The 19,099-nt window shown below is 32.5% G+C and overlaps 1 protein-coding gene and 1 pseudogene across 2 annotated transcripts in view; both read right to left on the reverse strand.

Moving 5' to 3' along the window:
• The window catches only part of Uba2 (Ubiquitin-like activating enzyme 2), a 142,515-nt gene that overhangs the window by 115,299 nt on the left and 8,117 nt on the right, over nucleotides 1-19,099 (reverse strand). The gene's annotated exons all lie outside the window — the stretch shown is intronic.
• Nucleotides 1,176-18,588, reverse strand: LOC141487554 (NADH-ubiquinone oxidoreductase chain 2-like; annotated as a pseudogene).

Consider the following 19,099-nt stretch of genomic DNA (forward strand, 5'->3'; position numbering starts at 1 on the left):
TGTTTAGTCAATTACCAAAATTTGGATGATTTTGAATATTCACTTGAAAAGTTATCAAAGAAAAACATTTTTCATTTTGTAACTTCGAGGGCCCGTTACTTGGTAACGAAGGATTTTAGGAAAAAAAGTTATATGAAGTACTGGTGATATTTTGACCCCATCTATACATTCCCGAGAGGAAAAGAGGAAGTCCAGGGACACCCTGTATATATATATATATATATATATATATATATATATATATATATATTTGGATATCCTTAGCATCATTTTGCGTCCATCAATAGGCTCGGTACATTACATTTTGCTTCCGTGACTATTTTACGTCCGTATATCGGACGCAAAATAGTCATCGTAAATATCTCTCTAGATAAACGACTGAAACCAACCATATTGCAGATCCCCAACGGATATATTCATGGCTTGTTTCTGCTTCAGATAATTTTCCTTCTCTCCTTACCAGATGTCAGTAATAGACAATTCAATGGAAGTAAGTTAGTGCCAAAAATGAAAGTAAATATACATTTTTAGTTCATCATAAATCCGATTGGGAGCGCGAGCGTTATATATATAATGTATATTTTCATTTCACTACACGCATTAAATTGACTCCTATTTGACCAAAAGTCGTGGCAACCCTGTAATACCCATTAAACGTGACTTCGGGACTCCCAGATCAGAATTTCCATATATTTGTATTGAAGTCTGAAAAGTTGAAGTTTATAAACTATAAAAAAGTTATAACAAAAGCATAAGCAGTTACGATAACATTAAAATTTGATCATTACCGATTGAAGTTCCAAGGTTTCTCAATTCTGCTCGAATTAAAATTCTCAATGAAGTACCTGATATTCCTGCTCATACTCCAAAAATAAAATAAAATAGTTTCAATATTTTTATGATAAGTCAAGATAACCATTTGTTCGGTGGAATGGCTGAGAATAAGCAATAAATTGTAAATTTATTTACGAAATAAAAATGTATGCCAGTCTTATAGTCAAAAATGATTTTAAATTGCAAATTTGAAGGTGAAATCAATTTTTAAGGCTTAGATAAAAATCTATTGTCAACTTTGAAGGTTGAAAGTTTGTACTACCTCAAATCACCCAACTAAAGTAAACCTATTTAATAAAATAATTCAAAAATTAAATTTTGAGGGGCTAATCAAAATTGATTCATTCCTGAAAAAAAATAACATTGAGGAAGTTATTCGAATATATAAGAACGTAGGAATTAATGCAAAAGTAATTAGAATGAAAGTTACTAAAACAAAATTATTTTCAATTAAACTATCAGTGATCAGTCATTTAGGTAAAAATCCTAGAAAAGGGGGTAAACATCCCAAATTAAAAAAAATTAGAATAAAAAATAATTTTCTTCATTTATACTGATTTATTGCATAAATTAATTGTTTTAAATAAAAAATTTGTAAAATTTCAAATATATAAAAATAATGTCTATTAAAATTAGAGAGTAACTACAGAAATACCAAAATCAAATTATTTTTATAAATAAAATTCTTGCTAATATTCGAGCTATATGATTAATAGAGAAATAAGTTAAAATTTTTCGTAATCTAATTTGATTTAATCCTAAAATTCCTCTTACTATAGCAGAAATAAAAACAAAAATCTGAATTGTAATAAGATTATACGTTAAAATAGATATAGGACTTAATTTTTGCTAAGTTAATAGAGTAAATGCTATTTTTACTATTTCAATTTTCAATAGAAGGGCTGATTTCAATATTAAATTCATGAAAAAATTGAAATTTCCGAAAATAAATTCATTTAAAGTATTTAATATCAAAATTGAAAACAAAACAACTACAGATGCCAATCTTTGTGTGATAAAATATTTTATTGCTAATTCAGGGGGGTATAATCTTTGCGGGGATTTCAATAAGGAAATAATTGGAAGAAAATTAATTTCCAAACCAATCCATATTCCAAATCAAGAATATGAAGAAATAGCAATCAGAGCACAAAAATTAAAAAGGAAAAAATAATAATTTAAATATATTTATAATTATAAAGAAAAGGGGTAAAACCTTTATAAATGAGGTATGGATCCAGAAGCTTAATTAGCTCATCTTTATACATTTTAGTATTCAATGTACACAAATTTTTGATATTTGTAGAAATGGGTAATGCCATTAAATGTAATTTACGAGAGTGTGGTGGTGGGCAATTTCACACATGATTGATTCTATAAAAATTATCCTTTTGTCAGGTATCGGGCATTTTTGGCTAATTTATTATATTAGAGAAACTCTATGAGGGGGATTTTCCTCTATGTTTTCTGATACTTTTTCTTATAACTCATACCAAGGCCTTTATTAAAAAACGCTTATGTAATTTTTTATGAACTTTTGCTGCATAATTTTTTCTGGTAGTTTATGTTTATTTTCATAGGAATTTTCCAGTAAAATTTTTTTATCAGAAAAAGTCCTAAGGAAAAAAAATACAAAAAAATGCAAAAAATTACATTACACAAAGTTATCGGAATTATATTCAATATTAAAGTTGGTACTGAAAATTAAAAATAATATAATCATTAGTATATAAATATAATATGTATAATTATGTATAATTAACGAAATATAATAAATTATTAATAAATATAATGTCAAATATAGAAAATAATCATGAAATGATTCAGATTCATTTGAGTAAATATATGAATTGAAAGATATTCCAACCTCACTTCAATATTTTAACACAAGAACACTCAGTATTCAGAATTCCATCTTTTGATATTTCAAGTTCATAGACATCGAAATTGATCCGATCACAGGATATGGAATATAAAACAATCTCCAAATATGCAAACTTGGCACAGATTGCATGCTGTGCATTTTACCTCAGTACAGTGACCGGATCAAAGTCGCAATGTCAGCGTATAATTCTTTATAAATATTGAGGGAGGTCAAGATCATGAACCATAGTTAATAGATCAAAGTTAACAGTTAACAGTCAACAGACAGTATTCATTTACGTATCGATTGGGTCATCAGAAATGCAGCACATCTCCTTTTCTTCAATCCTGCTGGGTGGCAGTGTAATGTAAGTTTTTTGATTATTTTAATGTATTTTTTTTATTAACATTGAGTGTGAGTTTATTTAAAGTATTTTTCCGTTTCTTTCACAATAAATATTTTATTAAGTTTTAAATGAGTTCTTTCATTATTTGGGATGAATGAATGAATGGGTGAAACAGCAAATAAAAATCCTCTCGTTAATAGCCAAGCGAGAACTGAGTTGCGACAATAATTTTTATATAATACCATAAAATTATTCGAAAAAAAAAAAGGTTCTTTTATCCTTAATATACCAAAAAATCTTTATATAATTAGAGAATAAAAATCATATAAATTGAATTATTGCGAATGATAATTTATTGGTAAAATTATTAAAAATTCAATTTTGAAAGTTTTAGGTGCTAAATTTGTTAGAAAACGAGTGATAAAAAAATGCGTTGAAAAATATTTTTTTTAATAAAAAAAATTACAGGAAAAAAGTATCAAAAATAAATTATATAAGTTATAAAAATAAAAAATTGAAAGCAAAAAGTACGCAAAAAAAGACTCAATTTTGATCGATTTTGAGGAAGGTGCCTTTAAAAAATTGCAAAAATTTTACTAGGTTTTATAGAATTTTTGTAACGGGCTGAATTTTTTTCAAAACTTGTGCAAATTTTTTGTTTTTTGCAAAATATGTTAAATTAAAAAACATTATCAGAAATTTTTAATCTATTACAATTTTTTTATTTAAAATATTCTCGAGATGAAAATATGGTTATAAAATAGGATTTCGGGAGGAAATTCTATTAAAAAAGATAGATGAAAGTGTTAGTGACTATTTGATTGTTGAATAGATGGAATTTTTTGGGAAATTTCTATTTAAAATTGGGATAATTGAAAGCATTAGCGAAGTTATATGAGATTTCCATTTTGTGCCTTTATAAACTTGCGTTTCTAACAACTTAACCATGCCACACAGCCCCCTACGTCTCTGAGGAATGATTTTCTACAGCCCCCTACGACTCTAAATAAAGATTCTACGACTGTGAGAAATATATATGATAGACAAGAACCTCGGAAAGGATACACCGAAATATGTCCTGAATAGATAGAATTTTGAAGAAATTTCTGTTTAAAATAAGGATAATTGAAAATGTTAGCGGAGCTACCTGAGACTGTTGAATAGATAGAATTTTGGGAAATTTCCATTTGAAATAGGGATAATTGAAAGTGTAAGCCGAGCTATTCGAGATGTTAAATAGATAGAATTTTGGAGAAATTTCTATTTGAAATAAGGATAATTTAACATGTTAGCAAAACTACTTGACTGTTGAATAGATAGAATTTTGGGTAAATTTCTATTTAAAATAAGGATAATTGAAAATGTTAGCAGAGCTATTTAAGACTGTTGAATAGATAAAATTTTGGGGAAATTTGTATTTAAAATAGGGATAATTGAAAATATTAGCGGAGCTACTTTAGACTGTTGAATAGATAGACTTTTGGGAAAATTTCTATTTAAAATACTGATAATCGAAAGTGTTAGCGGTGCTACTTGAGACTGTTGAATAGATAGAATTTTGGGATAATTTCTATTTAAAATAAGGAGAATTGAAAATGTTAGGGGAGCTACTTGAGACTGCTGGATAGATGGAATTTTGCGGAAACTTCTATTTGAAATTAGGATGATTGAAAATGTTAGTGGAGCTACTTGAGACTGTTGAATAGATGAAATTTTGGGAAAATTTCTATTTGAAAATGGATAATTGAAAGTGTTAGCGGAGCTAGTAGGATTATTGAATAGATAGAATTTTAAGGAAAGTTCTATTTAAAATAAGGATAATTGAAAATGTTAGCGGAGCTATTTGAGACTGTTGAATAGATGGAATTTTGCAAAAACATCTATTTAAAATAAGGATGATTGAAAATGTTAGCGGAACTACTAGAGACTGTTGAATAGATGAAATTTTGGGGAAATTTCTATTTGAAATAAGGATAATTGAAAGTGTTAGCAGAACTACTTGAGACTGTTGAATAGATAGAAATTTGGGGAAATGTCTATATGAAATAGGGATAATTGAAAGTGTTGGCAGAGCTAGTAGAGATTGTTGAATAGATAAAATTTTGGGGAAATTTCTATTTAAAATAAGGATTACTGAAATTGTTAGCGGAACTACTTGAGACTATTGTATAGATAGAATTTTGAAGAAATTTTTATTTGAAATAAGGATAATTTAACATGTTAGCAAAACTACTTGACTGTTGAATAGATATAATTTTGGGGAAATTTCTATTTAAAATAAGGATAATTGAAAATGTTAGCAGAGCTATTTAAGACTGTTGAATAGATAAAATTTTGGGGAAATTTGTATTTAAAAAAGGGAGAATTGGAAGTGTTAGCGAAGCTACTTGAGATTGTTGAATAGACAGCATTTTGGGAAAATTTCTCTTTAAAATAAGGATAATTGAAAATGTTAACGGAGCTACTTGAGACTGTTGAATAGATAGTATTTTGAGAAAATTTCTGTTTAAAAAGGGTGATTGAAACCGTTAGCGGAGCTAACTGGATTGTTGAATAGATAGAATTTTGGGAACATTTCTATTTAAAAAGGGACAATTGAAAATGTTAGCGGTGCTAGTAAGATTATTGTATAGATATAATTTTGGGGAAATTTCTATTTAAAAAGGGATAATTGAAAATGTTAGCGGTGCTAGTAGGATTATTGTACAGATAGAATTTTGGAGAAATTTCTATTTAAAAAGGGTAATTGAAAGCGTCAGCGAAACTACTTGATGAACTATCATACAGATAAGAATATAAATTATTAGTGAAATTACTTAATGAATACTCAAATGGATAATTTGAATTTTACTTTGAAAAGGAATTAAAATCATTGCGAATTAAATCCTATAGAACTTATATGGGCACAAGTTAAAGGATATGTTGCAAGGCACAATACCACATTTAAAATGAAAGATGTCAAGGTATTGTTTGATCAAGCCATTATGGAAATCACATCAGAAAACTGGCAAAAAGCAATCCAGCATGTTTTAAAAGAGGAAGATAAAATGTGGGAACTGGACAACTTGGTCGATCAGGTGGTTGACCCTATAATTATAACACCAGGGGATAATGACAGTTCTTCGGATGAAGACTATACTGATGTAGAATAATTTAATTGAATTGTAAATATACTGTAGCGGGATAAGCAATCTGGACAGAGACCAGTGTATCAGTGACAGTGACACTTTTGCTTAGGTTAGGGTTTAGAATTAAGGGTAGTCTGAATAATTATTTTCTCGGAAGGTTCTCGAAAATTGTACCTAGTAATCTCTAGAACATTCAATTAGGGTATAAATAGAGTGTTGTTAAACGTTAAGGGAAGTTCACAGTTTTAGTATTGTTCAAGTGTCAAATTGTAATAACGTATCCAGTAAAGTTCTTGTCGTTTTTGTGAATAAATTGATTTAAAGTCCCCACAAGTTTTTCAATATGTAAAGTTCGTTCGTGTGTGTTTGTGAGTATTTCCCGATTTCGGTTCGTATATATTTTATTGTTACATTTTATATTTTTTTAATAACACTGTTCTGCTGTATTAAATTTTTATTTCCTTTAATATAATTTTTATGAATGCATATTCTTTTGGCAATTATCCCACTAGCGCGCCTCTGGCTCAGTATTTATCCGTCGATAACAATGGACAAATCCCTTAAAACAGGGTGATACCTACCTGCTCTTTATGAAACGACATAATTTTGCAATGCGGACTAGGGAAGTGACAGAATTTATTGACGGATCACCCTGTAGCGCTTTTGAATACTTAATGAGATTTTATTACTCTACCCTCTTTTGAAATAGACTATAATAGATTTGATTCAAGCCTATAAATGAAGTTTTTTTTTAAAATTCAAATGTAAGTTTAAGTGAATGAATTATTTAAATAAAAATAATTTGCAATAAATAATATTGAATATTGAAGAAATTTTTATTTATATAATAAAAATAATATCAACATAATGTATGCCAGCAGTTGCGGTTATACAAATAATATGATTTAATTAGTACTAATTAATTGGTATAAAAATTTTTTTGAAAATAAATTTATAAGATGAAATTTTAAATTTTATTGAAATTTATTTGTTACAATGAAGTTAGATAATTCAATGAATAAACTAGGATTAGATACCCTATTATTTTAAATGTAGAAAATAAATATTAAATTAGTAATAGTTAAGTTCTTGAAAATTAAAGACTTTGCCGGTATTCTCGTCTATTCAGATTTTTTTAAATAGATTCAGAGGAAGCTGTTCTGTAATTGATATTCCACGATTTAAATTACTTTTTTTCTTAGTTTGTATATTGTCGTTTGAATATTTTAAATGAGAAATAATATTCAAAAAATCTTTTAATAAGAGAGGAAATCAGGTCAAGATGCAGAAGTTTATGAGAATCATTTCAGACCGCAATAATTTGTTTTCTTTAGAAATAAGGTCGGTTGCCGGGCGGTTCGACATGGGTACTTTGTTCACTCTCTCAATCGACCGATGGTTCAAGCCGCAGCGCATGCTGAACGATCGATTTTCACTTGCTATCGTCCAACCAGTGTTAGGAATCACACGTTAAAAGGTAAGACCTTTTCAGTCCTTAGCACAAGTTTCGATGTCTGAGAGTTTTCGTTGGTAGGAGTGCGACAGCTTGTCAACGGAAAAAAATATTTTAAGCATACGTATTCAAGTGTTCTAATATTTTTTCAATTTCCTTCTAATTGTTCATTTGATTTCATTTCTCTTCCCATTTTTGATAACTATTTCTCTGTAACTATCTCAACTGAATATTTTGGACCACTTCCTTTATTGATCCAAATGACTTAACTATTGACATGACTATTAAGAATTTCGCTCACTCAATCAAATAAAATTTTGTGCTGAATTTGGAAGTTGGATTGCTTTTTAAAAATTATTCTTCATCTCTGTTCATAACTTTTTCACAACATTTTCATAAAACTTGGTCATTTTCGTCCTAATATATGTCGGGAAAGACAACATGAATGAGAGTGGTGAAATCTAAATTTAAATTGGTATAATACGATTTGATTCTTTGGCAACATCGCGAATGCAAAATAGTTGTTATGTACAAATAATATACATTTGCGGATGCAAATGCAATATATATATATATATATATATATATATATATATATATATATATATATATATATATATATATATATATATATATTGAACACGAGATCTATCAACTGAAACCACAAATGTGCGGTTGGCTCCTGTTGGTGGCTCCGTGCATTTGTATTTCTATCTTTTGGTAACCAAGTGTTGCCCATCCTTACACTTGGCTGCACCATACTGATGATGGGCCAAAAGCCCGAAACACGTGTCTATGGTTTGCCACTTTCATGAGTGCTATGTCCGATATTAACTTCTGTTTCTATATCAAGACACTCAATAACTTTCATATTTGTATATATATATGTATGTATATATATATATATATATATATATATATATATATATATATATATATATATACACATCGGAAAAGTCTAGGGATATTTTTATAACATACTGAATATCATAAAAATAAATGCATGAGATCGTTTAATTTCGATTAAATTGGTACACCCTGTAGATTTCTATGGGTTGAACAAAGCCTGCAAAAACGGTAACTAATCTTTTATCAAGTTTATGACAAACTGTAGGTTTTCGGCTAAAATGAATAATCTGAAAGTGTCGAGTTTGTACATTCTATGCAGTTCTTGCTCAGCAATTAAACTGGAAATATTGTGCTTTAACATGGAACGCCATCACTTACCATTGGCTGAGATGAATAGAGCTGTAGGGCTTCTTCAAGGTGGCATGCGACAAAATGATGTAGCTCTTCGTTTCGGGGTCTCCCAAAGTGTTATCAGTCGATTGTGGCGGCGTTTCCGTGAAACTGGTAGTCCAGCCGAACAACATCCAGGGCGAGGACGCGCTACAACTGCAGTTCAAGACCGATTTTTGGTCTTAACCGCAAGAAGACAACCGACAATCACAGCACTTGAGTTGGTTAACGTGTTGCAGCAGACGCACCAGGTAATCATTGGTCGTGATACTGTGATACTGTGTGCGCATATAAGCAAAACTAAAAAAAAAATATGGCTCTTCTTTGGCACCCCGAAAAAAAATCATAATACAAAAAAAGTTGGAATCAGTACAAAGTATGGCCTCCACGCTGGTTTATTACGGCCCTACATCTATCGTGCATCGACAAAATGAGATTGTCAATGTCTTGTTGAGGTACATTTGCCCATTCAGCGATTAAAAGCTCTCTCAATTGAAACGTTGTGTGAATGTTCCCCATATGCGGAGTAATTCTTCGTTGAAGCATGTCCCACACATGCTCGATGGGATTCAGGTCCGGTGATTGTACTGGCCATAGCAATACATCAACTCCTTCGTTGGTGAGCCAGTCAGTCACTAGACGCGCGACATGTGGACGAGCATTATCATGCATTAGGTGGAAGTTTTCACCAACAGCACCAGCAAACGGACGGACGGTAGGTAGAAGAATGGTGTCGAGGTACTATCGAGCTGTGAGGGAACGATTTGGAAAAACGAGATCGGTTCTGCCGCCGATCATGATTCCGCCCAATAGCATTACTGTACCACCTCTGTATGTGTGGACTTCCTGGACGTATCTCAAACGTTAATTATTACAAGGTCGTCTCCACAGTCTTACTCGACGAGAATCTGGATGAAATCCAAATCTGGATTCGTCTGTAAACAAAACTGTGGCTCAATCATTTGCATCCCAGTCTTGATTGTTCTTGACACCACTCTAATCTTCTACCGCGATTACCTCTCGACAAAGGTGGACATCTAAGTGGCCTTCTGTTGTAGAGATCTGCTTCATGCAGTCGATTTCTCACAGTATCACGACCAATGGTTACCTGGTGCGTCTGCTGCAACACGTTAACCAACTCAGGTGCTGTGATTGTCGGTTGTCTTCTTGCGGTTAAGACCAAAAATCGGTCTTGAACTGCAGTTGTAGCGCGTCCTCGCCCTGGATGTTGTTCGGCTGGACTACCAGTTTCACGGAAACGCCGCCACAATCGACTGATAACACTTTGGGAGACCCCGAAACGAAGAGCTACATCATTTTGTCGCATGCCACCTTGAAGAAGCCCTACAGCTCTATTCATCTCAGCCAATGGTAAGTGATGGCGTTCCATGTTAAAGCACAATATTTCCAGTTTAATTGCTGAGCAAGAACTGCATAGAATGTACAAACTCGACACTTTCAGATTATTCATTTTAGCCGAAAACCTACAGTTTGTAATAAACTTGATAAAAGATTAGTTACCGTTTTTGCAGGCTTTGTTCAACCCATAGAAATCTACAGGGTGTACCAATTTAATCGAAATTAAACGATCTCATGCATTTATTTTTATGATATTCAGTATGTTATAAAAATATCCCTAGACTTTTCCGATGTGTATATATATATATATATATATATATATATATATATATATATATATATATATATTTTTTTTGATTGATGCAACTAATTTTCCTTTATTTTGAGTATTTCAATATTAAATTCTACAAAAAGGATTTGAAGCTTTATATCTTCTATTTATCTGCGAGCGCTTTCCACAGTTGGTAGTACTGTCATCATCTGGCACTCCTAAAAATGAACTGGTCATACTGTTGTCTGTCTCTTTATATGGTCAGAGCGTCTTAACTCAGGTATTTCAGGTACTTTAGGTAAATTTGCCTGTATTTGTTCTGCATCAGGTACTCTTCTTCGTGTTAGATCTTCTCTAGGAATGTGTATGGTTTTGTTTAATATATTGAATGTGAGATCTTGTTGTGTTTTGATTTGTACTTGATCCTTGATAAGTGATTTATGACTGTTGAATTTATGGATGTTCAAGTTTTCCCAAATGTCCATGCGGTTTCCCTTATTGATTTGTTTTATTAGTTTTATGTTCTCTTGTGGTGGGAAATTATGTTTGTTTTGTATGGCGTGTGTTACAAGGTTTGATTTATATACTGTTGGATTTATGTATGCCTTTTTGTGCTCATTGTACCTTTGGATCAGTTTTTTCTTGGTTTGGCCGATATAGAATTTGTTGCAGTCCGAGCATTGTATACTGTATATCCCGTTTTGGTCTTTGTCTTCTTCTTTTCCATAGTTGTTTATTTTTTGTGTTATCTTCGTGTTCGGCTTGTATGTGATGTTGATGTTCAGTGGTTTGAAAATCACACCACAAACCATTGAGAACCTAATTGTAGACACAGAGATGGCTTTGAACCAAGTAGAAGCATCAAAAGTAGACGAAATCAGATCAGAAGCAATCAACACGCTGAAACAAATAATCAAAAAACCAGAAAAAAACTCCGGAGAAACCAGCAATCACAAAAGCCATCAAATCTATAAAAAAGAACTTGATCTCCAACAACCTCACAGCAGTTAAAGCCGACAAAAGTGACGCCAGTTATTTTTGAAAAATAGGAATTAAGTATGAAAGTGAACAAATATAAAACGGAAAACGATTTTAGCACGATGAATCACGATCCAACCACAAAATATGAATGACAAATTAATAGCCCAATAAAATCCAACAAACAGATCTTTAACAACAAAGCATTGAACAGATACACAGTCAACAACCCAAAAGCACCAAAACTCAACGCACAGATAAAGATACATAAGGAAAATAAACCTATAAGACCGGTTATCAATTTCACCAGAGCACCTTCATACAAAATTTCTAAAATCATAGCCGACGAACTGAAAAACAAAATCAACAGGAACAACGACCACAGCATCAAAAATTCAATGGAACTCACAGACAGAATCTCTACGACAAATGTCAGTCCGAACACTAAACTGTACTCGTTCGACATAAAAAACATGTACTCCAACATACCAGTCAACGAAAGTATAAACATCATATCTGAGAACCTAAAACAACAAAACATAGACAAAACCTACATTAACCAAATGGAACACAGTCTAAATACAATACTTAATCAAAATTATTTCGAATCTGAAGGGAAAATTTATAAACAAACAGATGGACTAGCGATGGGATCCCCACTATCTAGCATTATATCCGAAATATACCTGCAAACCATAGATGAGAAAATCTTAACAATAATAAGAACACATGATGAAAAAGGAGAATGGTTCAGATACGTTGACGATGGACTGTACATATCACAAAACAATGGAATAAGAATAGAACAAATAACAAAAGAAATTAACGAAATAAACCAAAAACTATGTTTCAGCATTGAGGAAGAACACACTCAAAACTTAACTACCTGGACATAACTATAGGATATAACCACAACAAAACACAATTTCAAATGGCAATATACAGGAAACCTACACAAACAAGCTCCACCATACCCGCAAGTTCAAACCATCCACCATCACACAAAATGGCTGCCTATAACGCATTCATATATAGAATGTTAAGGATACCACTCAGCAATGAAGCCCGAAACAAAGAACGGAAAATCATATACCAAATAGCGAACGAAAACGGATACACCCAAAAGACAATAGATAAACTAGAAAACAGAATCAAACGAAAAATACAGAACAAGGATCAAGCTACCCCAAAAGACAAAACAACACAATGATGGACATCACATACAAGCCGAACACGAAGATAACACAAAAAATAAACAACTATGGAAAAGAAGAAGACAAAGACCAAAACGGGATATACAGTATACAATGCTCGGACTGCAACAAATTCTATATCGGCCAAACCAAGAAAAAACTGATCCAAAGGTACAATGAGCACAAAAAGGCATACATAAATCCAACAGTATACCGGGTGTCCCACATTTTATGTGACAGGCAATATCTGGTTTGTTGAAGGAGATACACAAAAATATTTCATACAAAAGTTTTAGGAGTTCATGAGAGCTATATTTTGATATAATTTTTAAATATACAGGGTGTTTGGTGTAGGTGCTACAGACCAAAATTCCATTTTTTAAAATAGAACGCCCTGTATATCATTACATATTCAGATGCTACGTTAAATTCTGATATCATTTCATGTTTGGTTTTTGAAATTCGGTTACGGCGTTGTTGAGTTATTGCTTAAAATGTAAAGTCTTGAGAACGACTATTATTTTTAAAAATATCTCATACAATTATTCTCTCTGCATCAGATCTCATGAAAATTAGTCAAAATTTTGGGTGTTCGAAGTAATGGTTTCAATTTTGAGTTGTGGAATTCAGTCAGGAATCATTTTGAATATGAAACAATTGCGAAATTGAAAGAGGTGTATTCGAAAACAAATCTTTAATTAATAACAATGTAAATAATATAACTTGATAAATCATTTCATAAGAATGGTAGGTACCTAGAAATAAGTCATAAAAATTGTTCAAAGTGATGCCCATTAGATATTATACAGGCTTCGAAACGTCGAATCACTTCTCTCGTACAAGTCGCTCTTATAATATCAGGCGTAATATCACTGCACGCTAGTCGAATTTTCATTTTCAGATCATCCACATTCAAAGGGGGAGTAGTGAAAACAATATCTTTTAAATAACCCCATAGGAAAAAATCAAGCGATGATAAATCTGGGGAACGAGCCGGCCACCGAATTGGACCCTTATTACCAATCCATCTATTTGGGTACGTTCTATCCAGATATTCAGTAACAACCTGTGAATTGTGAGGAGGAGCACCATCTTGTTGCCACCAAATTCCTTGTCGTTCTGCTATGAGAATATCTTCCATCAACTGGATCAAATCATTTTCTAGAAAATGTAAATATCGCAATCCATCGAGATTTTCATTGAAAAAGTAAGGTCCTATGATGCGGCCATTGAACAATCCACACCATACATTAATACCCCAAGTAGTTTGAAAATTACTTTCGCGGACCCAGTGGGGATTTTCTTGAGACCAATAGTGACTGTTATGTCGATTCACAACTCCATTATTGTGGAATTGCGATTCATCGCTCCACAAAATTTGACTGAATATGTTAGGACTTTCATGTAATATTACCTGAATACAAGCAATGAATTCAAGTCGTCGTTCGAAGTCCGTGGGTTTCAAACCTTGTACCAACTGAATTTTGAATGGGTGGTATTTATTTTCTTTCAGAATTCTCTGTACATTAGATTTACTCACACCGACTTCTTCTGCAAGAGTACGGATAGAAACATGTGGATGAATAATAATATAAGCCAAAACATTGATCTCTAAATCTTCAGTTCTAACAGATCTCGTATGATGACGATGCTTTATAGTAGAAGGAAATGACCCAGTTCGCAATTTTTCTACAACTCTCGAAAAAGTCATTCGTGACGGAATGGGTCTGTCTGGAAAACGTTCTTGGTATAGACGTTGTGCTTGACGGCAGTTTTTCTGACATTCCCCAAAAATTAATAACATATCAATGCAATCACTTGGACTAAACGCGAAAGGCATACTGGAGTTTTCGCACAAAGAACACAGTAACTGTTTTGCAAAGAATCACTGAATCGAACTGACAAGTAGATACAATTCAACAACATTTGTTACTATGGCATCAACAAGCATAAGCTACTTGATGAAATTGTGCAATATAAAGCAATTCACCCTCAAGTTAGTCACATTCTCAAGAATTTCAATATTATATTCAACTGATATCGATATCGTATCGTAGAGGTGAGAATAATGGTTTGTATTCAGTAGTAGTCTAGTTCACTTTAATAAAAGATATAGACTGGATTCGTGTACGAGTAAATAAGTTTTTTTGAAACTTTATATTTAAGGAAAAGTGCAATAACTCAACAACGCCGTAACCGAATTTCAAAAACCAAACCTGAAATGATATCAGAATTTAACGTAGCATCTGAATATGTAATGATATACAGGGCGTTCTATTTTAAAAAATGGAATTATGGTCTGTAGCACCTACACCAAACACCCTGTATATTTAAAAATTATATCAAAATATAGCTTTCATGAACTCCTAAAACTTTTGTATGAAACATTTTTGTGTATCTCCTTCAACAAACCAGATATTGCCTGTCACATAAAATGTGGGACACCCGGTATAAATCAAACCTTGCAACACACGCCATACAAAACAAACATAATTTCTCACCACCAGAGAACATAAAACTAATAAAACAAATCAACAAGGGAAACCACATGGACATTTGGGAAAACTTGAACATCCATAAATTTAACAGTCATAAATCACTTATCGAGGAACAAGTACAAATCAAAACACAACAATATATTAAACAAAACCATACACATTCCTAGAGAAGATCTAACACGAAGAAGAGTACCTGATGCAGAACAAATACAGGCAAATTTACCTAAAGTACCTGAAATACCTGAGTTAAGACGCTCTGACCGTATAAAGAGACAGACAACAGGATGACCTATATATATATTCAGTTGACTGCACAACCAAAATACAAATATTACCATAAGTTGGTGCATATTTGATAATTATTATATTAGGTATACTTAAAATGTTTGCGAGTCAACCAGGGGTAGGTCAAAAAATATAAAGATTTTACAGGAGTAAAGTACCCTTATTTCAGTAAATTCAGCAAAATATTATAGAATATTACTGGAGTTTTTTTACAACACCAAAATGTTATTTTAACACCTTGACACGTGTTTCGGTCACCAAGTAATCATCAAGAAGAAGATCGATGGTGATCGAAACACGTGTCGAGGTGTTAAAATAACGGTTTGGTGTTGGAAAAAAAAAGTCCAGTAATATTCATTACTACACCAAAGGTTCCAAACAGTGCATCACAAGTAAATGTTATAGAGAAACGTTGTTTACAAATCAACTCTGATTTTTAATTTTTTAGAGAATCACAAACTTCATGTTTATAGTAACGATATTCAGCTTAAGTTTGAAATTTCGCAAACCATATTTGTAACAAGGAAAGGTAACAATAATTTGCATACTCAAAAACTTTCATTTAATGTGAACATTTTGTATTTGAAATGTTTATGAAAAAGCTATACAAATTATTCGATAAACGTGAAATCCTATTAAAACTATTGCAGGTATCCACTCCATAAAACAAATGAGGGTTGAAAGAAAACATGACAGTTTGGTGATCTAACTTCTCATTCTGGAATAATTATTGTTCGTTTATTGAGTTTATTTGATTTCAAATTCCTCCTCCAAGAAAGTTAACGTTAGCCAAGAAGGCAGAATTAGTTTTGATATGTGAAGATAACGATAAACCAGTGCGTGGATCAGCAGATATATTCAATGAACGTCATCCAGACAAACAAGTGCACTATTCCACTGTAAGCAGAAATTTGAGTAATTTCAAACAAACTGGGTGTTTAGAGACTATAAATATAAAAATGAACATACCAAAACTGTATGTACATACTGAGAAAATCAATTAGAAGTACTTCAGGCAATTGTTGAAAACCCTAGAAGATCCACACAAGAACTTTTTAGTTATACGGGTGTAAAACAAAGCTCTGTAAAGAAGATTCTTAAAAAATTAATATCATGCCTATAAGTCCATGCCTACAAGCACGTTTTGAGAATGAGACTATGACTTATGATATTACTTCTGCATGTGGATTCAAGAACAAATAGACGATCAACATGATTTATACACATTCTTTTTGGACACGAACTCACGTTCACAATAAATGGCGTTGCCTCTTCCCAAAAATTGTAGGTGGAGGTCGGACGAAAATCCAAATTTTTTCGTTGACAATAAAAGCCAATATTATCAAAAAACAAATGTATGGTGCGGTACTGTTAATGACAAATTAATAAGGCGAGTTTTTTTCGCCACAATCTAACTGGTGGTATTGCTTTCAAGAACGACATAAATTATGGTTTATATATGATTGATGTCCTGCTCATTCTACTATAATTATTTCAGAATGGTTGAATGGGAAATTTAATGATAAATGGTGGCACCCTCGTTCCCATATCTTACGCCATTAGATTTTTTATGGGGATATTTAAAGCAGAAGGTTTACAAGGGTCGACAATTCAAAAGCAGCTTGAAAATTCTATACGATTTCATTGCAGAAATATTTCAGCAAGTGTGTTGCAATCCACTCTTTGTCAATTTTGTGATCGGACAATTGGATGCATTGAACGAGAAGGTGGACACACAGAGACATGTCAATAATTCTTTCGTCACACATTTGATATTGGTCGAGTTACAATAAAAATAAGCCGATAAAAATCGGCACCACTTTCAAACATTGTATTGTTCCTTTTCGTTTATTTATTAATATTTATTTATTACATGTACATGTATTTACACATAATAATAATAATGTTTACTTTCAACCCTCATTTGTTTTGTTTCTGTTATGCACAATTATTTTAAAAGGATTTCATGTTTGTCAATTAATTTGTATAGCTTTTTCATAAACATTTTAAATACAAAATGTTCACTTCAAACTAGAGTTTTTGAATATATGTATTACCATTATTAATGGTTTGTGAAATTTTAAAGTTGTGTAAGATATAGTTGCATCAAACATGAAGTTTGTGATTCCCTGAAAAAAAAATAAAATCTAAGTTATTTGCAAAAATACAGCTAAATTTGAAAAAAGTTATGCTCAACTGATTTTGTTATGAATAACTTATGAAAGTGTTTAAGGTGGTTATAAAAAAATTACAAACTGGTAAAAATTGACGCAAAAAAATTGAAACTCTAAAAAGTATCTTAGGAGGTCATGTTTTGGTATTTAGGCATAACTTTTAACTGTTAACAACTTTCTTTACTCTTGAGCTATTTTTATATTAACGTCCATACATTGAAAATCCGAATCAGTTTAACAATGAAATGAAAAAACTAGATAAACTTTACAACAACAAAGATGAATTTCTAGAGGTGTACTTATTTCTTTTTCTGTAATAGGCCAATACAGGTATTTTCTGGGCAAGATATGACATTGAAGTCTGGTATTCATCAAAATTATGAAATCTGCCTCATCTGCCTGTTGGTAGTGCTTATATATCCCAATAGAAGTCTTTGAAGCTGATAGGAATATTTTCAAAGCGACGCGACACCTAGAACGATCGAGAATCACAAGTAGAATTGAGCGCGACCTTGGCCACGTCACAGTCGATTGACGAAGACCAACGGCTGCCAGCGTTATTTTTTTCAGAGGTTGTTCACCCAGACCAACTTCACGACCCATGTAAGAACTTAGTCACTCTATGTGAACAACTTTAGAGTTTCTTTTGGGTGACAAATGTATTATGTTCATCAGTTTGTTTATCTTCTTGATTACCAAGCAAGGTCCTTGCCATGGTGACTTCAATTTGGGACACAAACCTTTCCTAAGTTGGGGTTAGTAAAGCCGTACTACATTGTCCTGCTCAAAACTCACCGGAATTGAGTTTTTGTCAAATCTCATCTGCATCTCGTCGCTGAAAATTTGGATCTGGGAAACTTGGATCTGGCAAATTTGTGAACAATTTCCCAGTCTCTTCTTCAGGTCATTCACATACATTACGTCTATCTGAAGCTTCAGTTCTCGACTAGTTAACAACAAATTCATTATTTTATTCTATCAATCCGAAACAGAGTTGCAACCCTGATCCGAGTGTAACTCCTGGGGTACTCCGTGCCTGACAATTACGTTCTGCAATAGAACTTCCACCGTTTGAGCCTAATGATTGGACAAAGCTACAACTTCAGGCCATTTATAGAAATAATCCATCACAACCATAAGATACTTGTTACCCGATGTGGTCATAGGAAGTGGTCCCAGAATGCCAACTGTGATTCTCTCGAAAGGGCACATACTGCTTCAACCTTCCTATTCGCCTTAACTTCGAGCCATTTCTCGAAGAGCACAGGTCACAGTGCTTACAGAACTCCTGCACTTCTCGCTGGCAATTGTCACCCTCGGAAGCTGTTAACGACCATGCTGTACCATGGTCAGGTGATTCCTCACACCTTCTATCCCAATCTCTGGAAAAGCGACTTTTGCAGATTGCTACCCTCGGGTCTGCGGGAACCCGAAGAAGCGGAATGTTGGAGAGCTTATCAAATCTGTCCATAAAGGA

This window comes from Leptinotarsa decemlineata, unplaced genomic scaffold (assembly GCF_025532065.1).
Source record: "Leptinotarsa decemlineata unplaced genomic scaffold, Ldec_3_MD MMD2_P_RNA_scaffold_11, whole genome shotgun sequence".
Classification (NCBI taxonomy): Eukaryota; Metazoa; Arthropoda; class Insecta; order Coleoptera; family Chrysomelidae; genus Leptinotarsa; species Leptinotarsa decemlineata.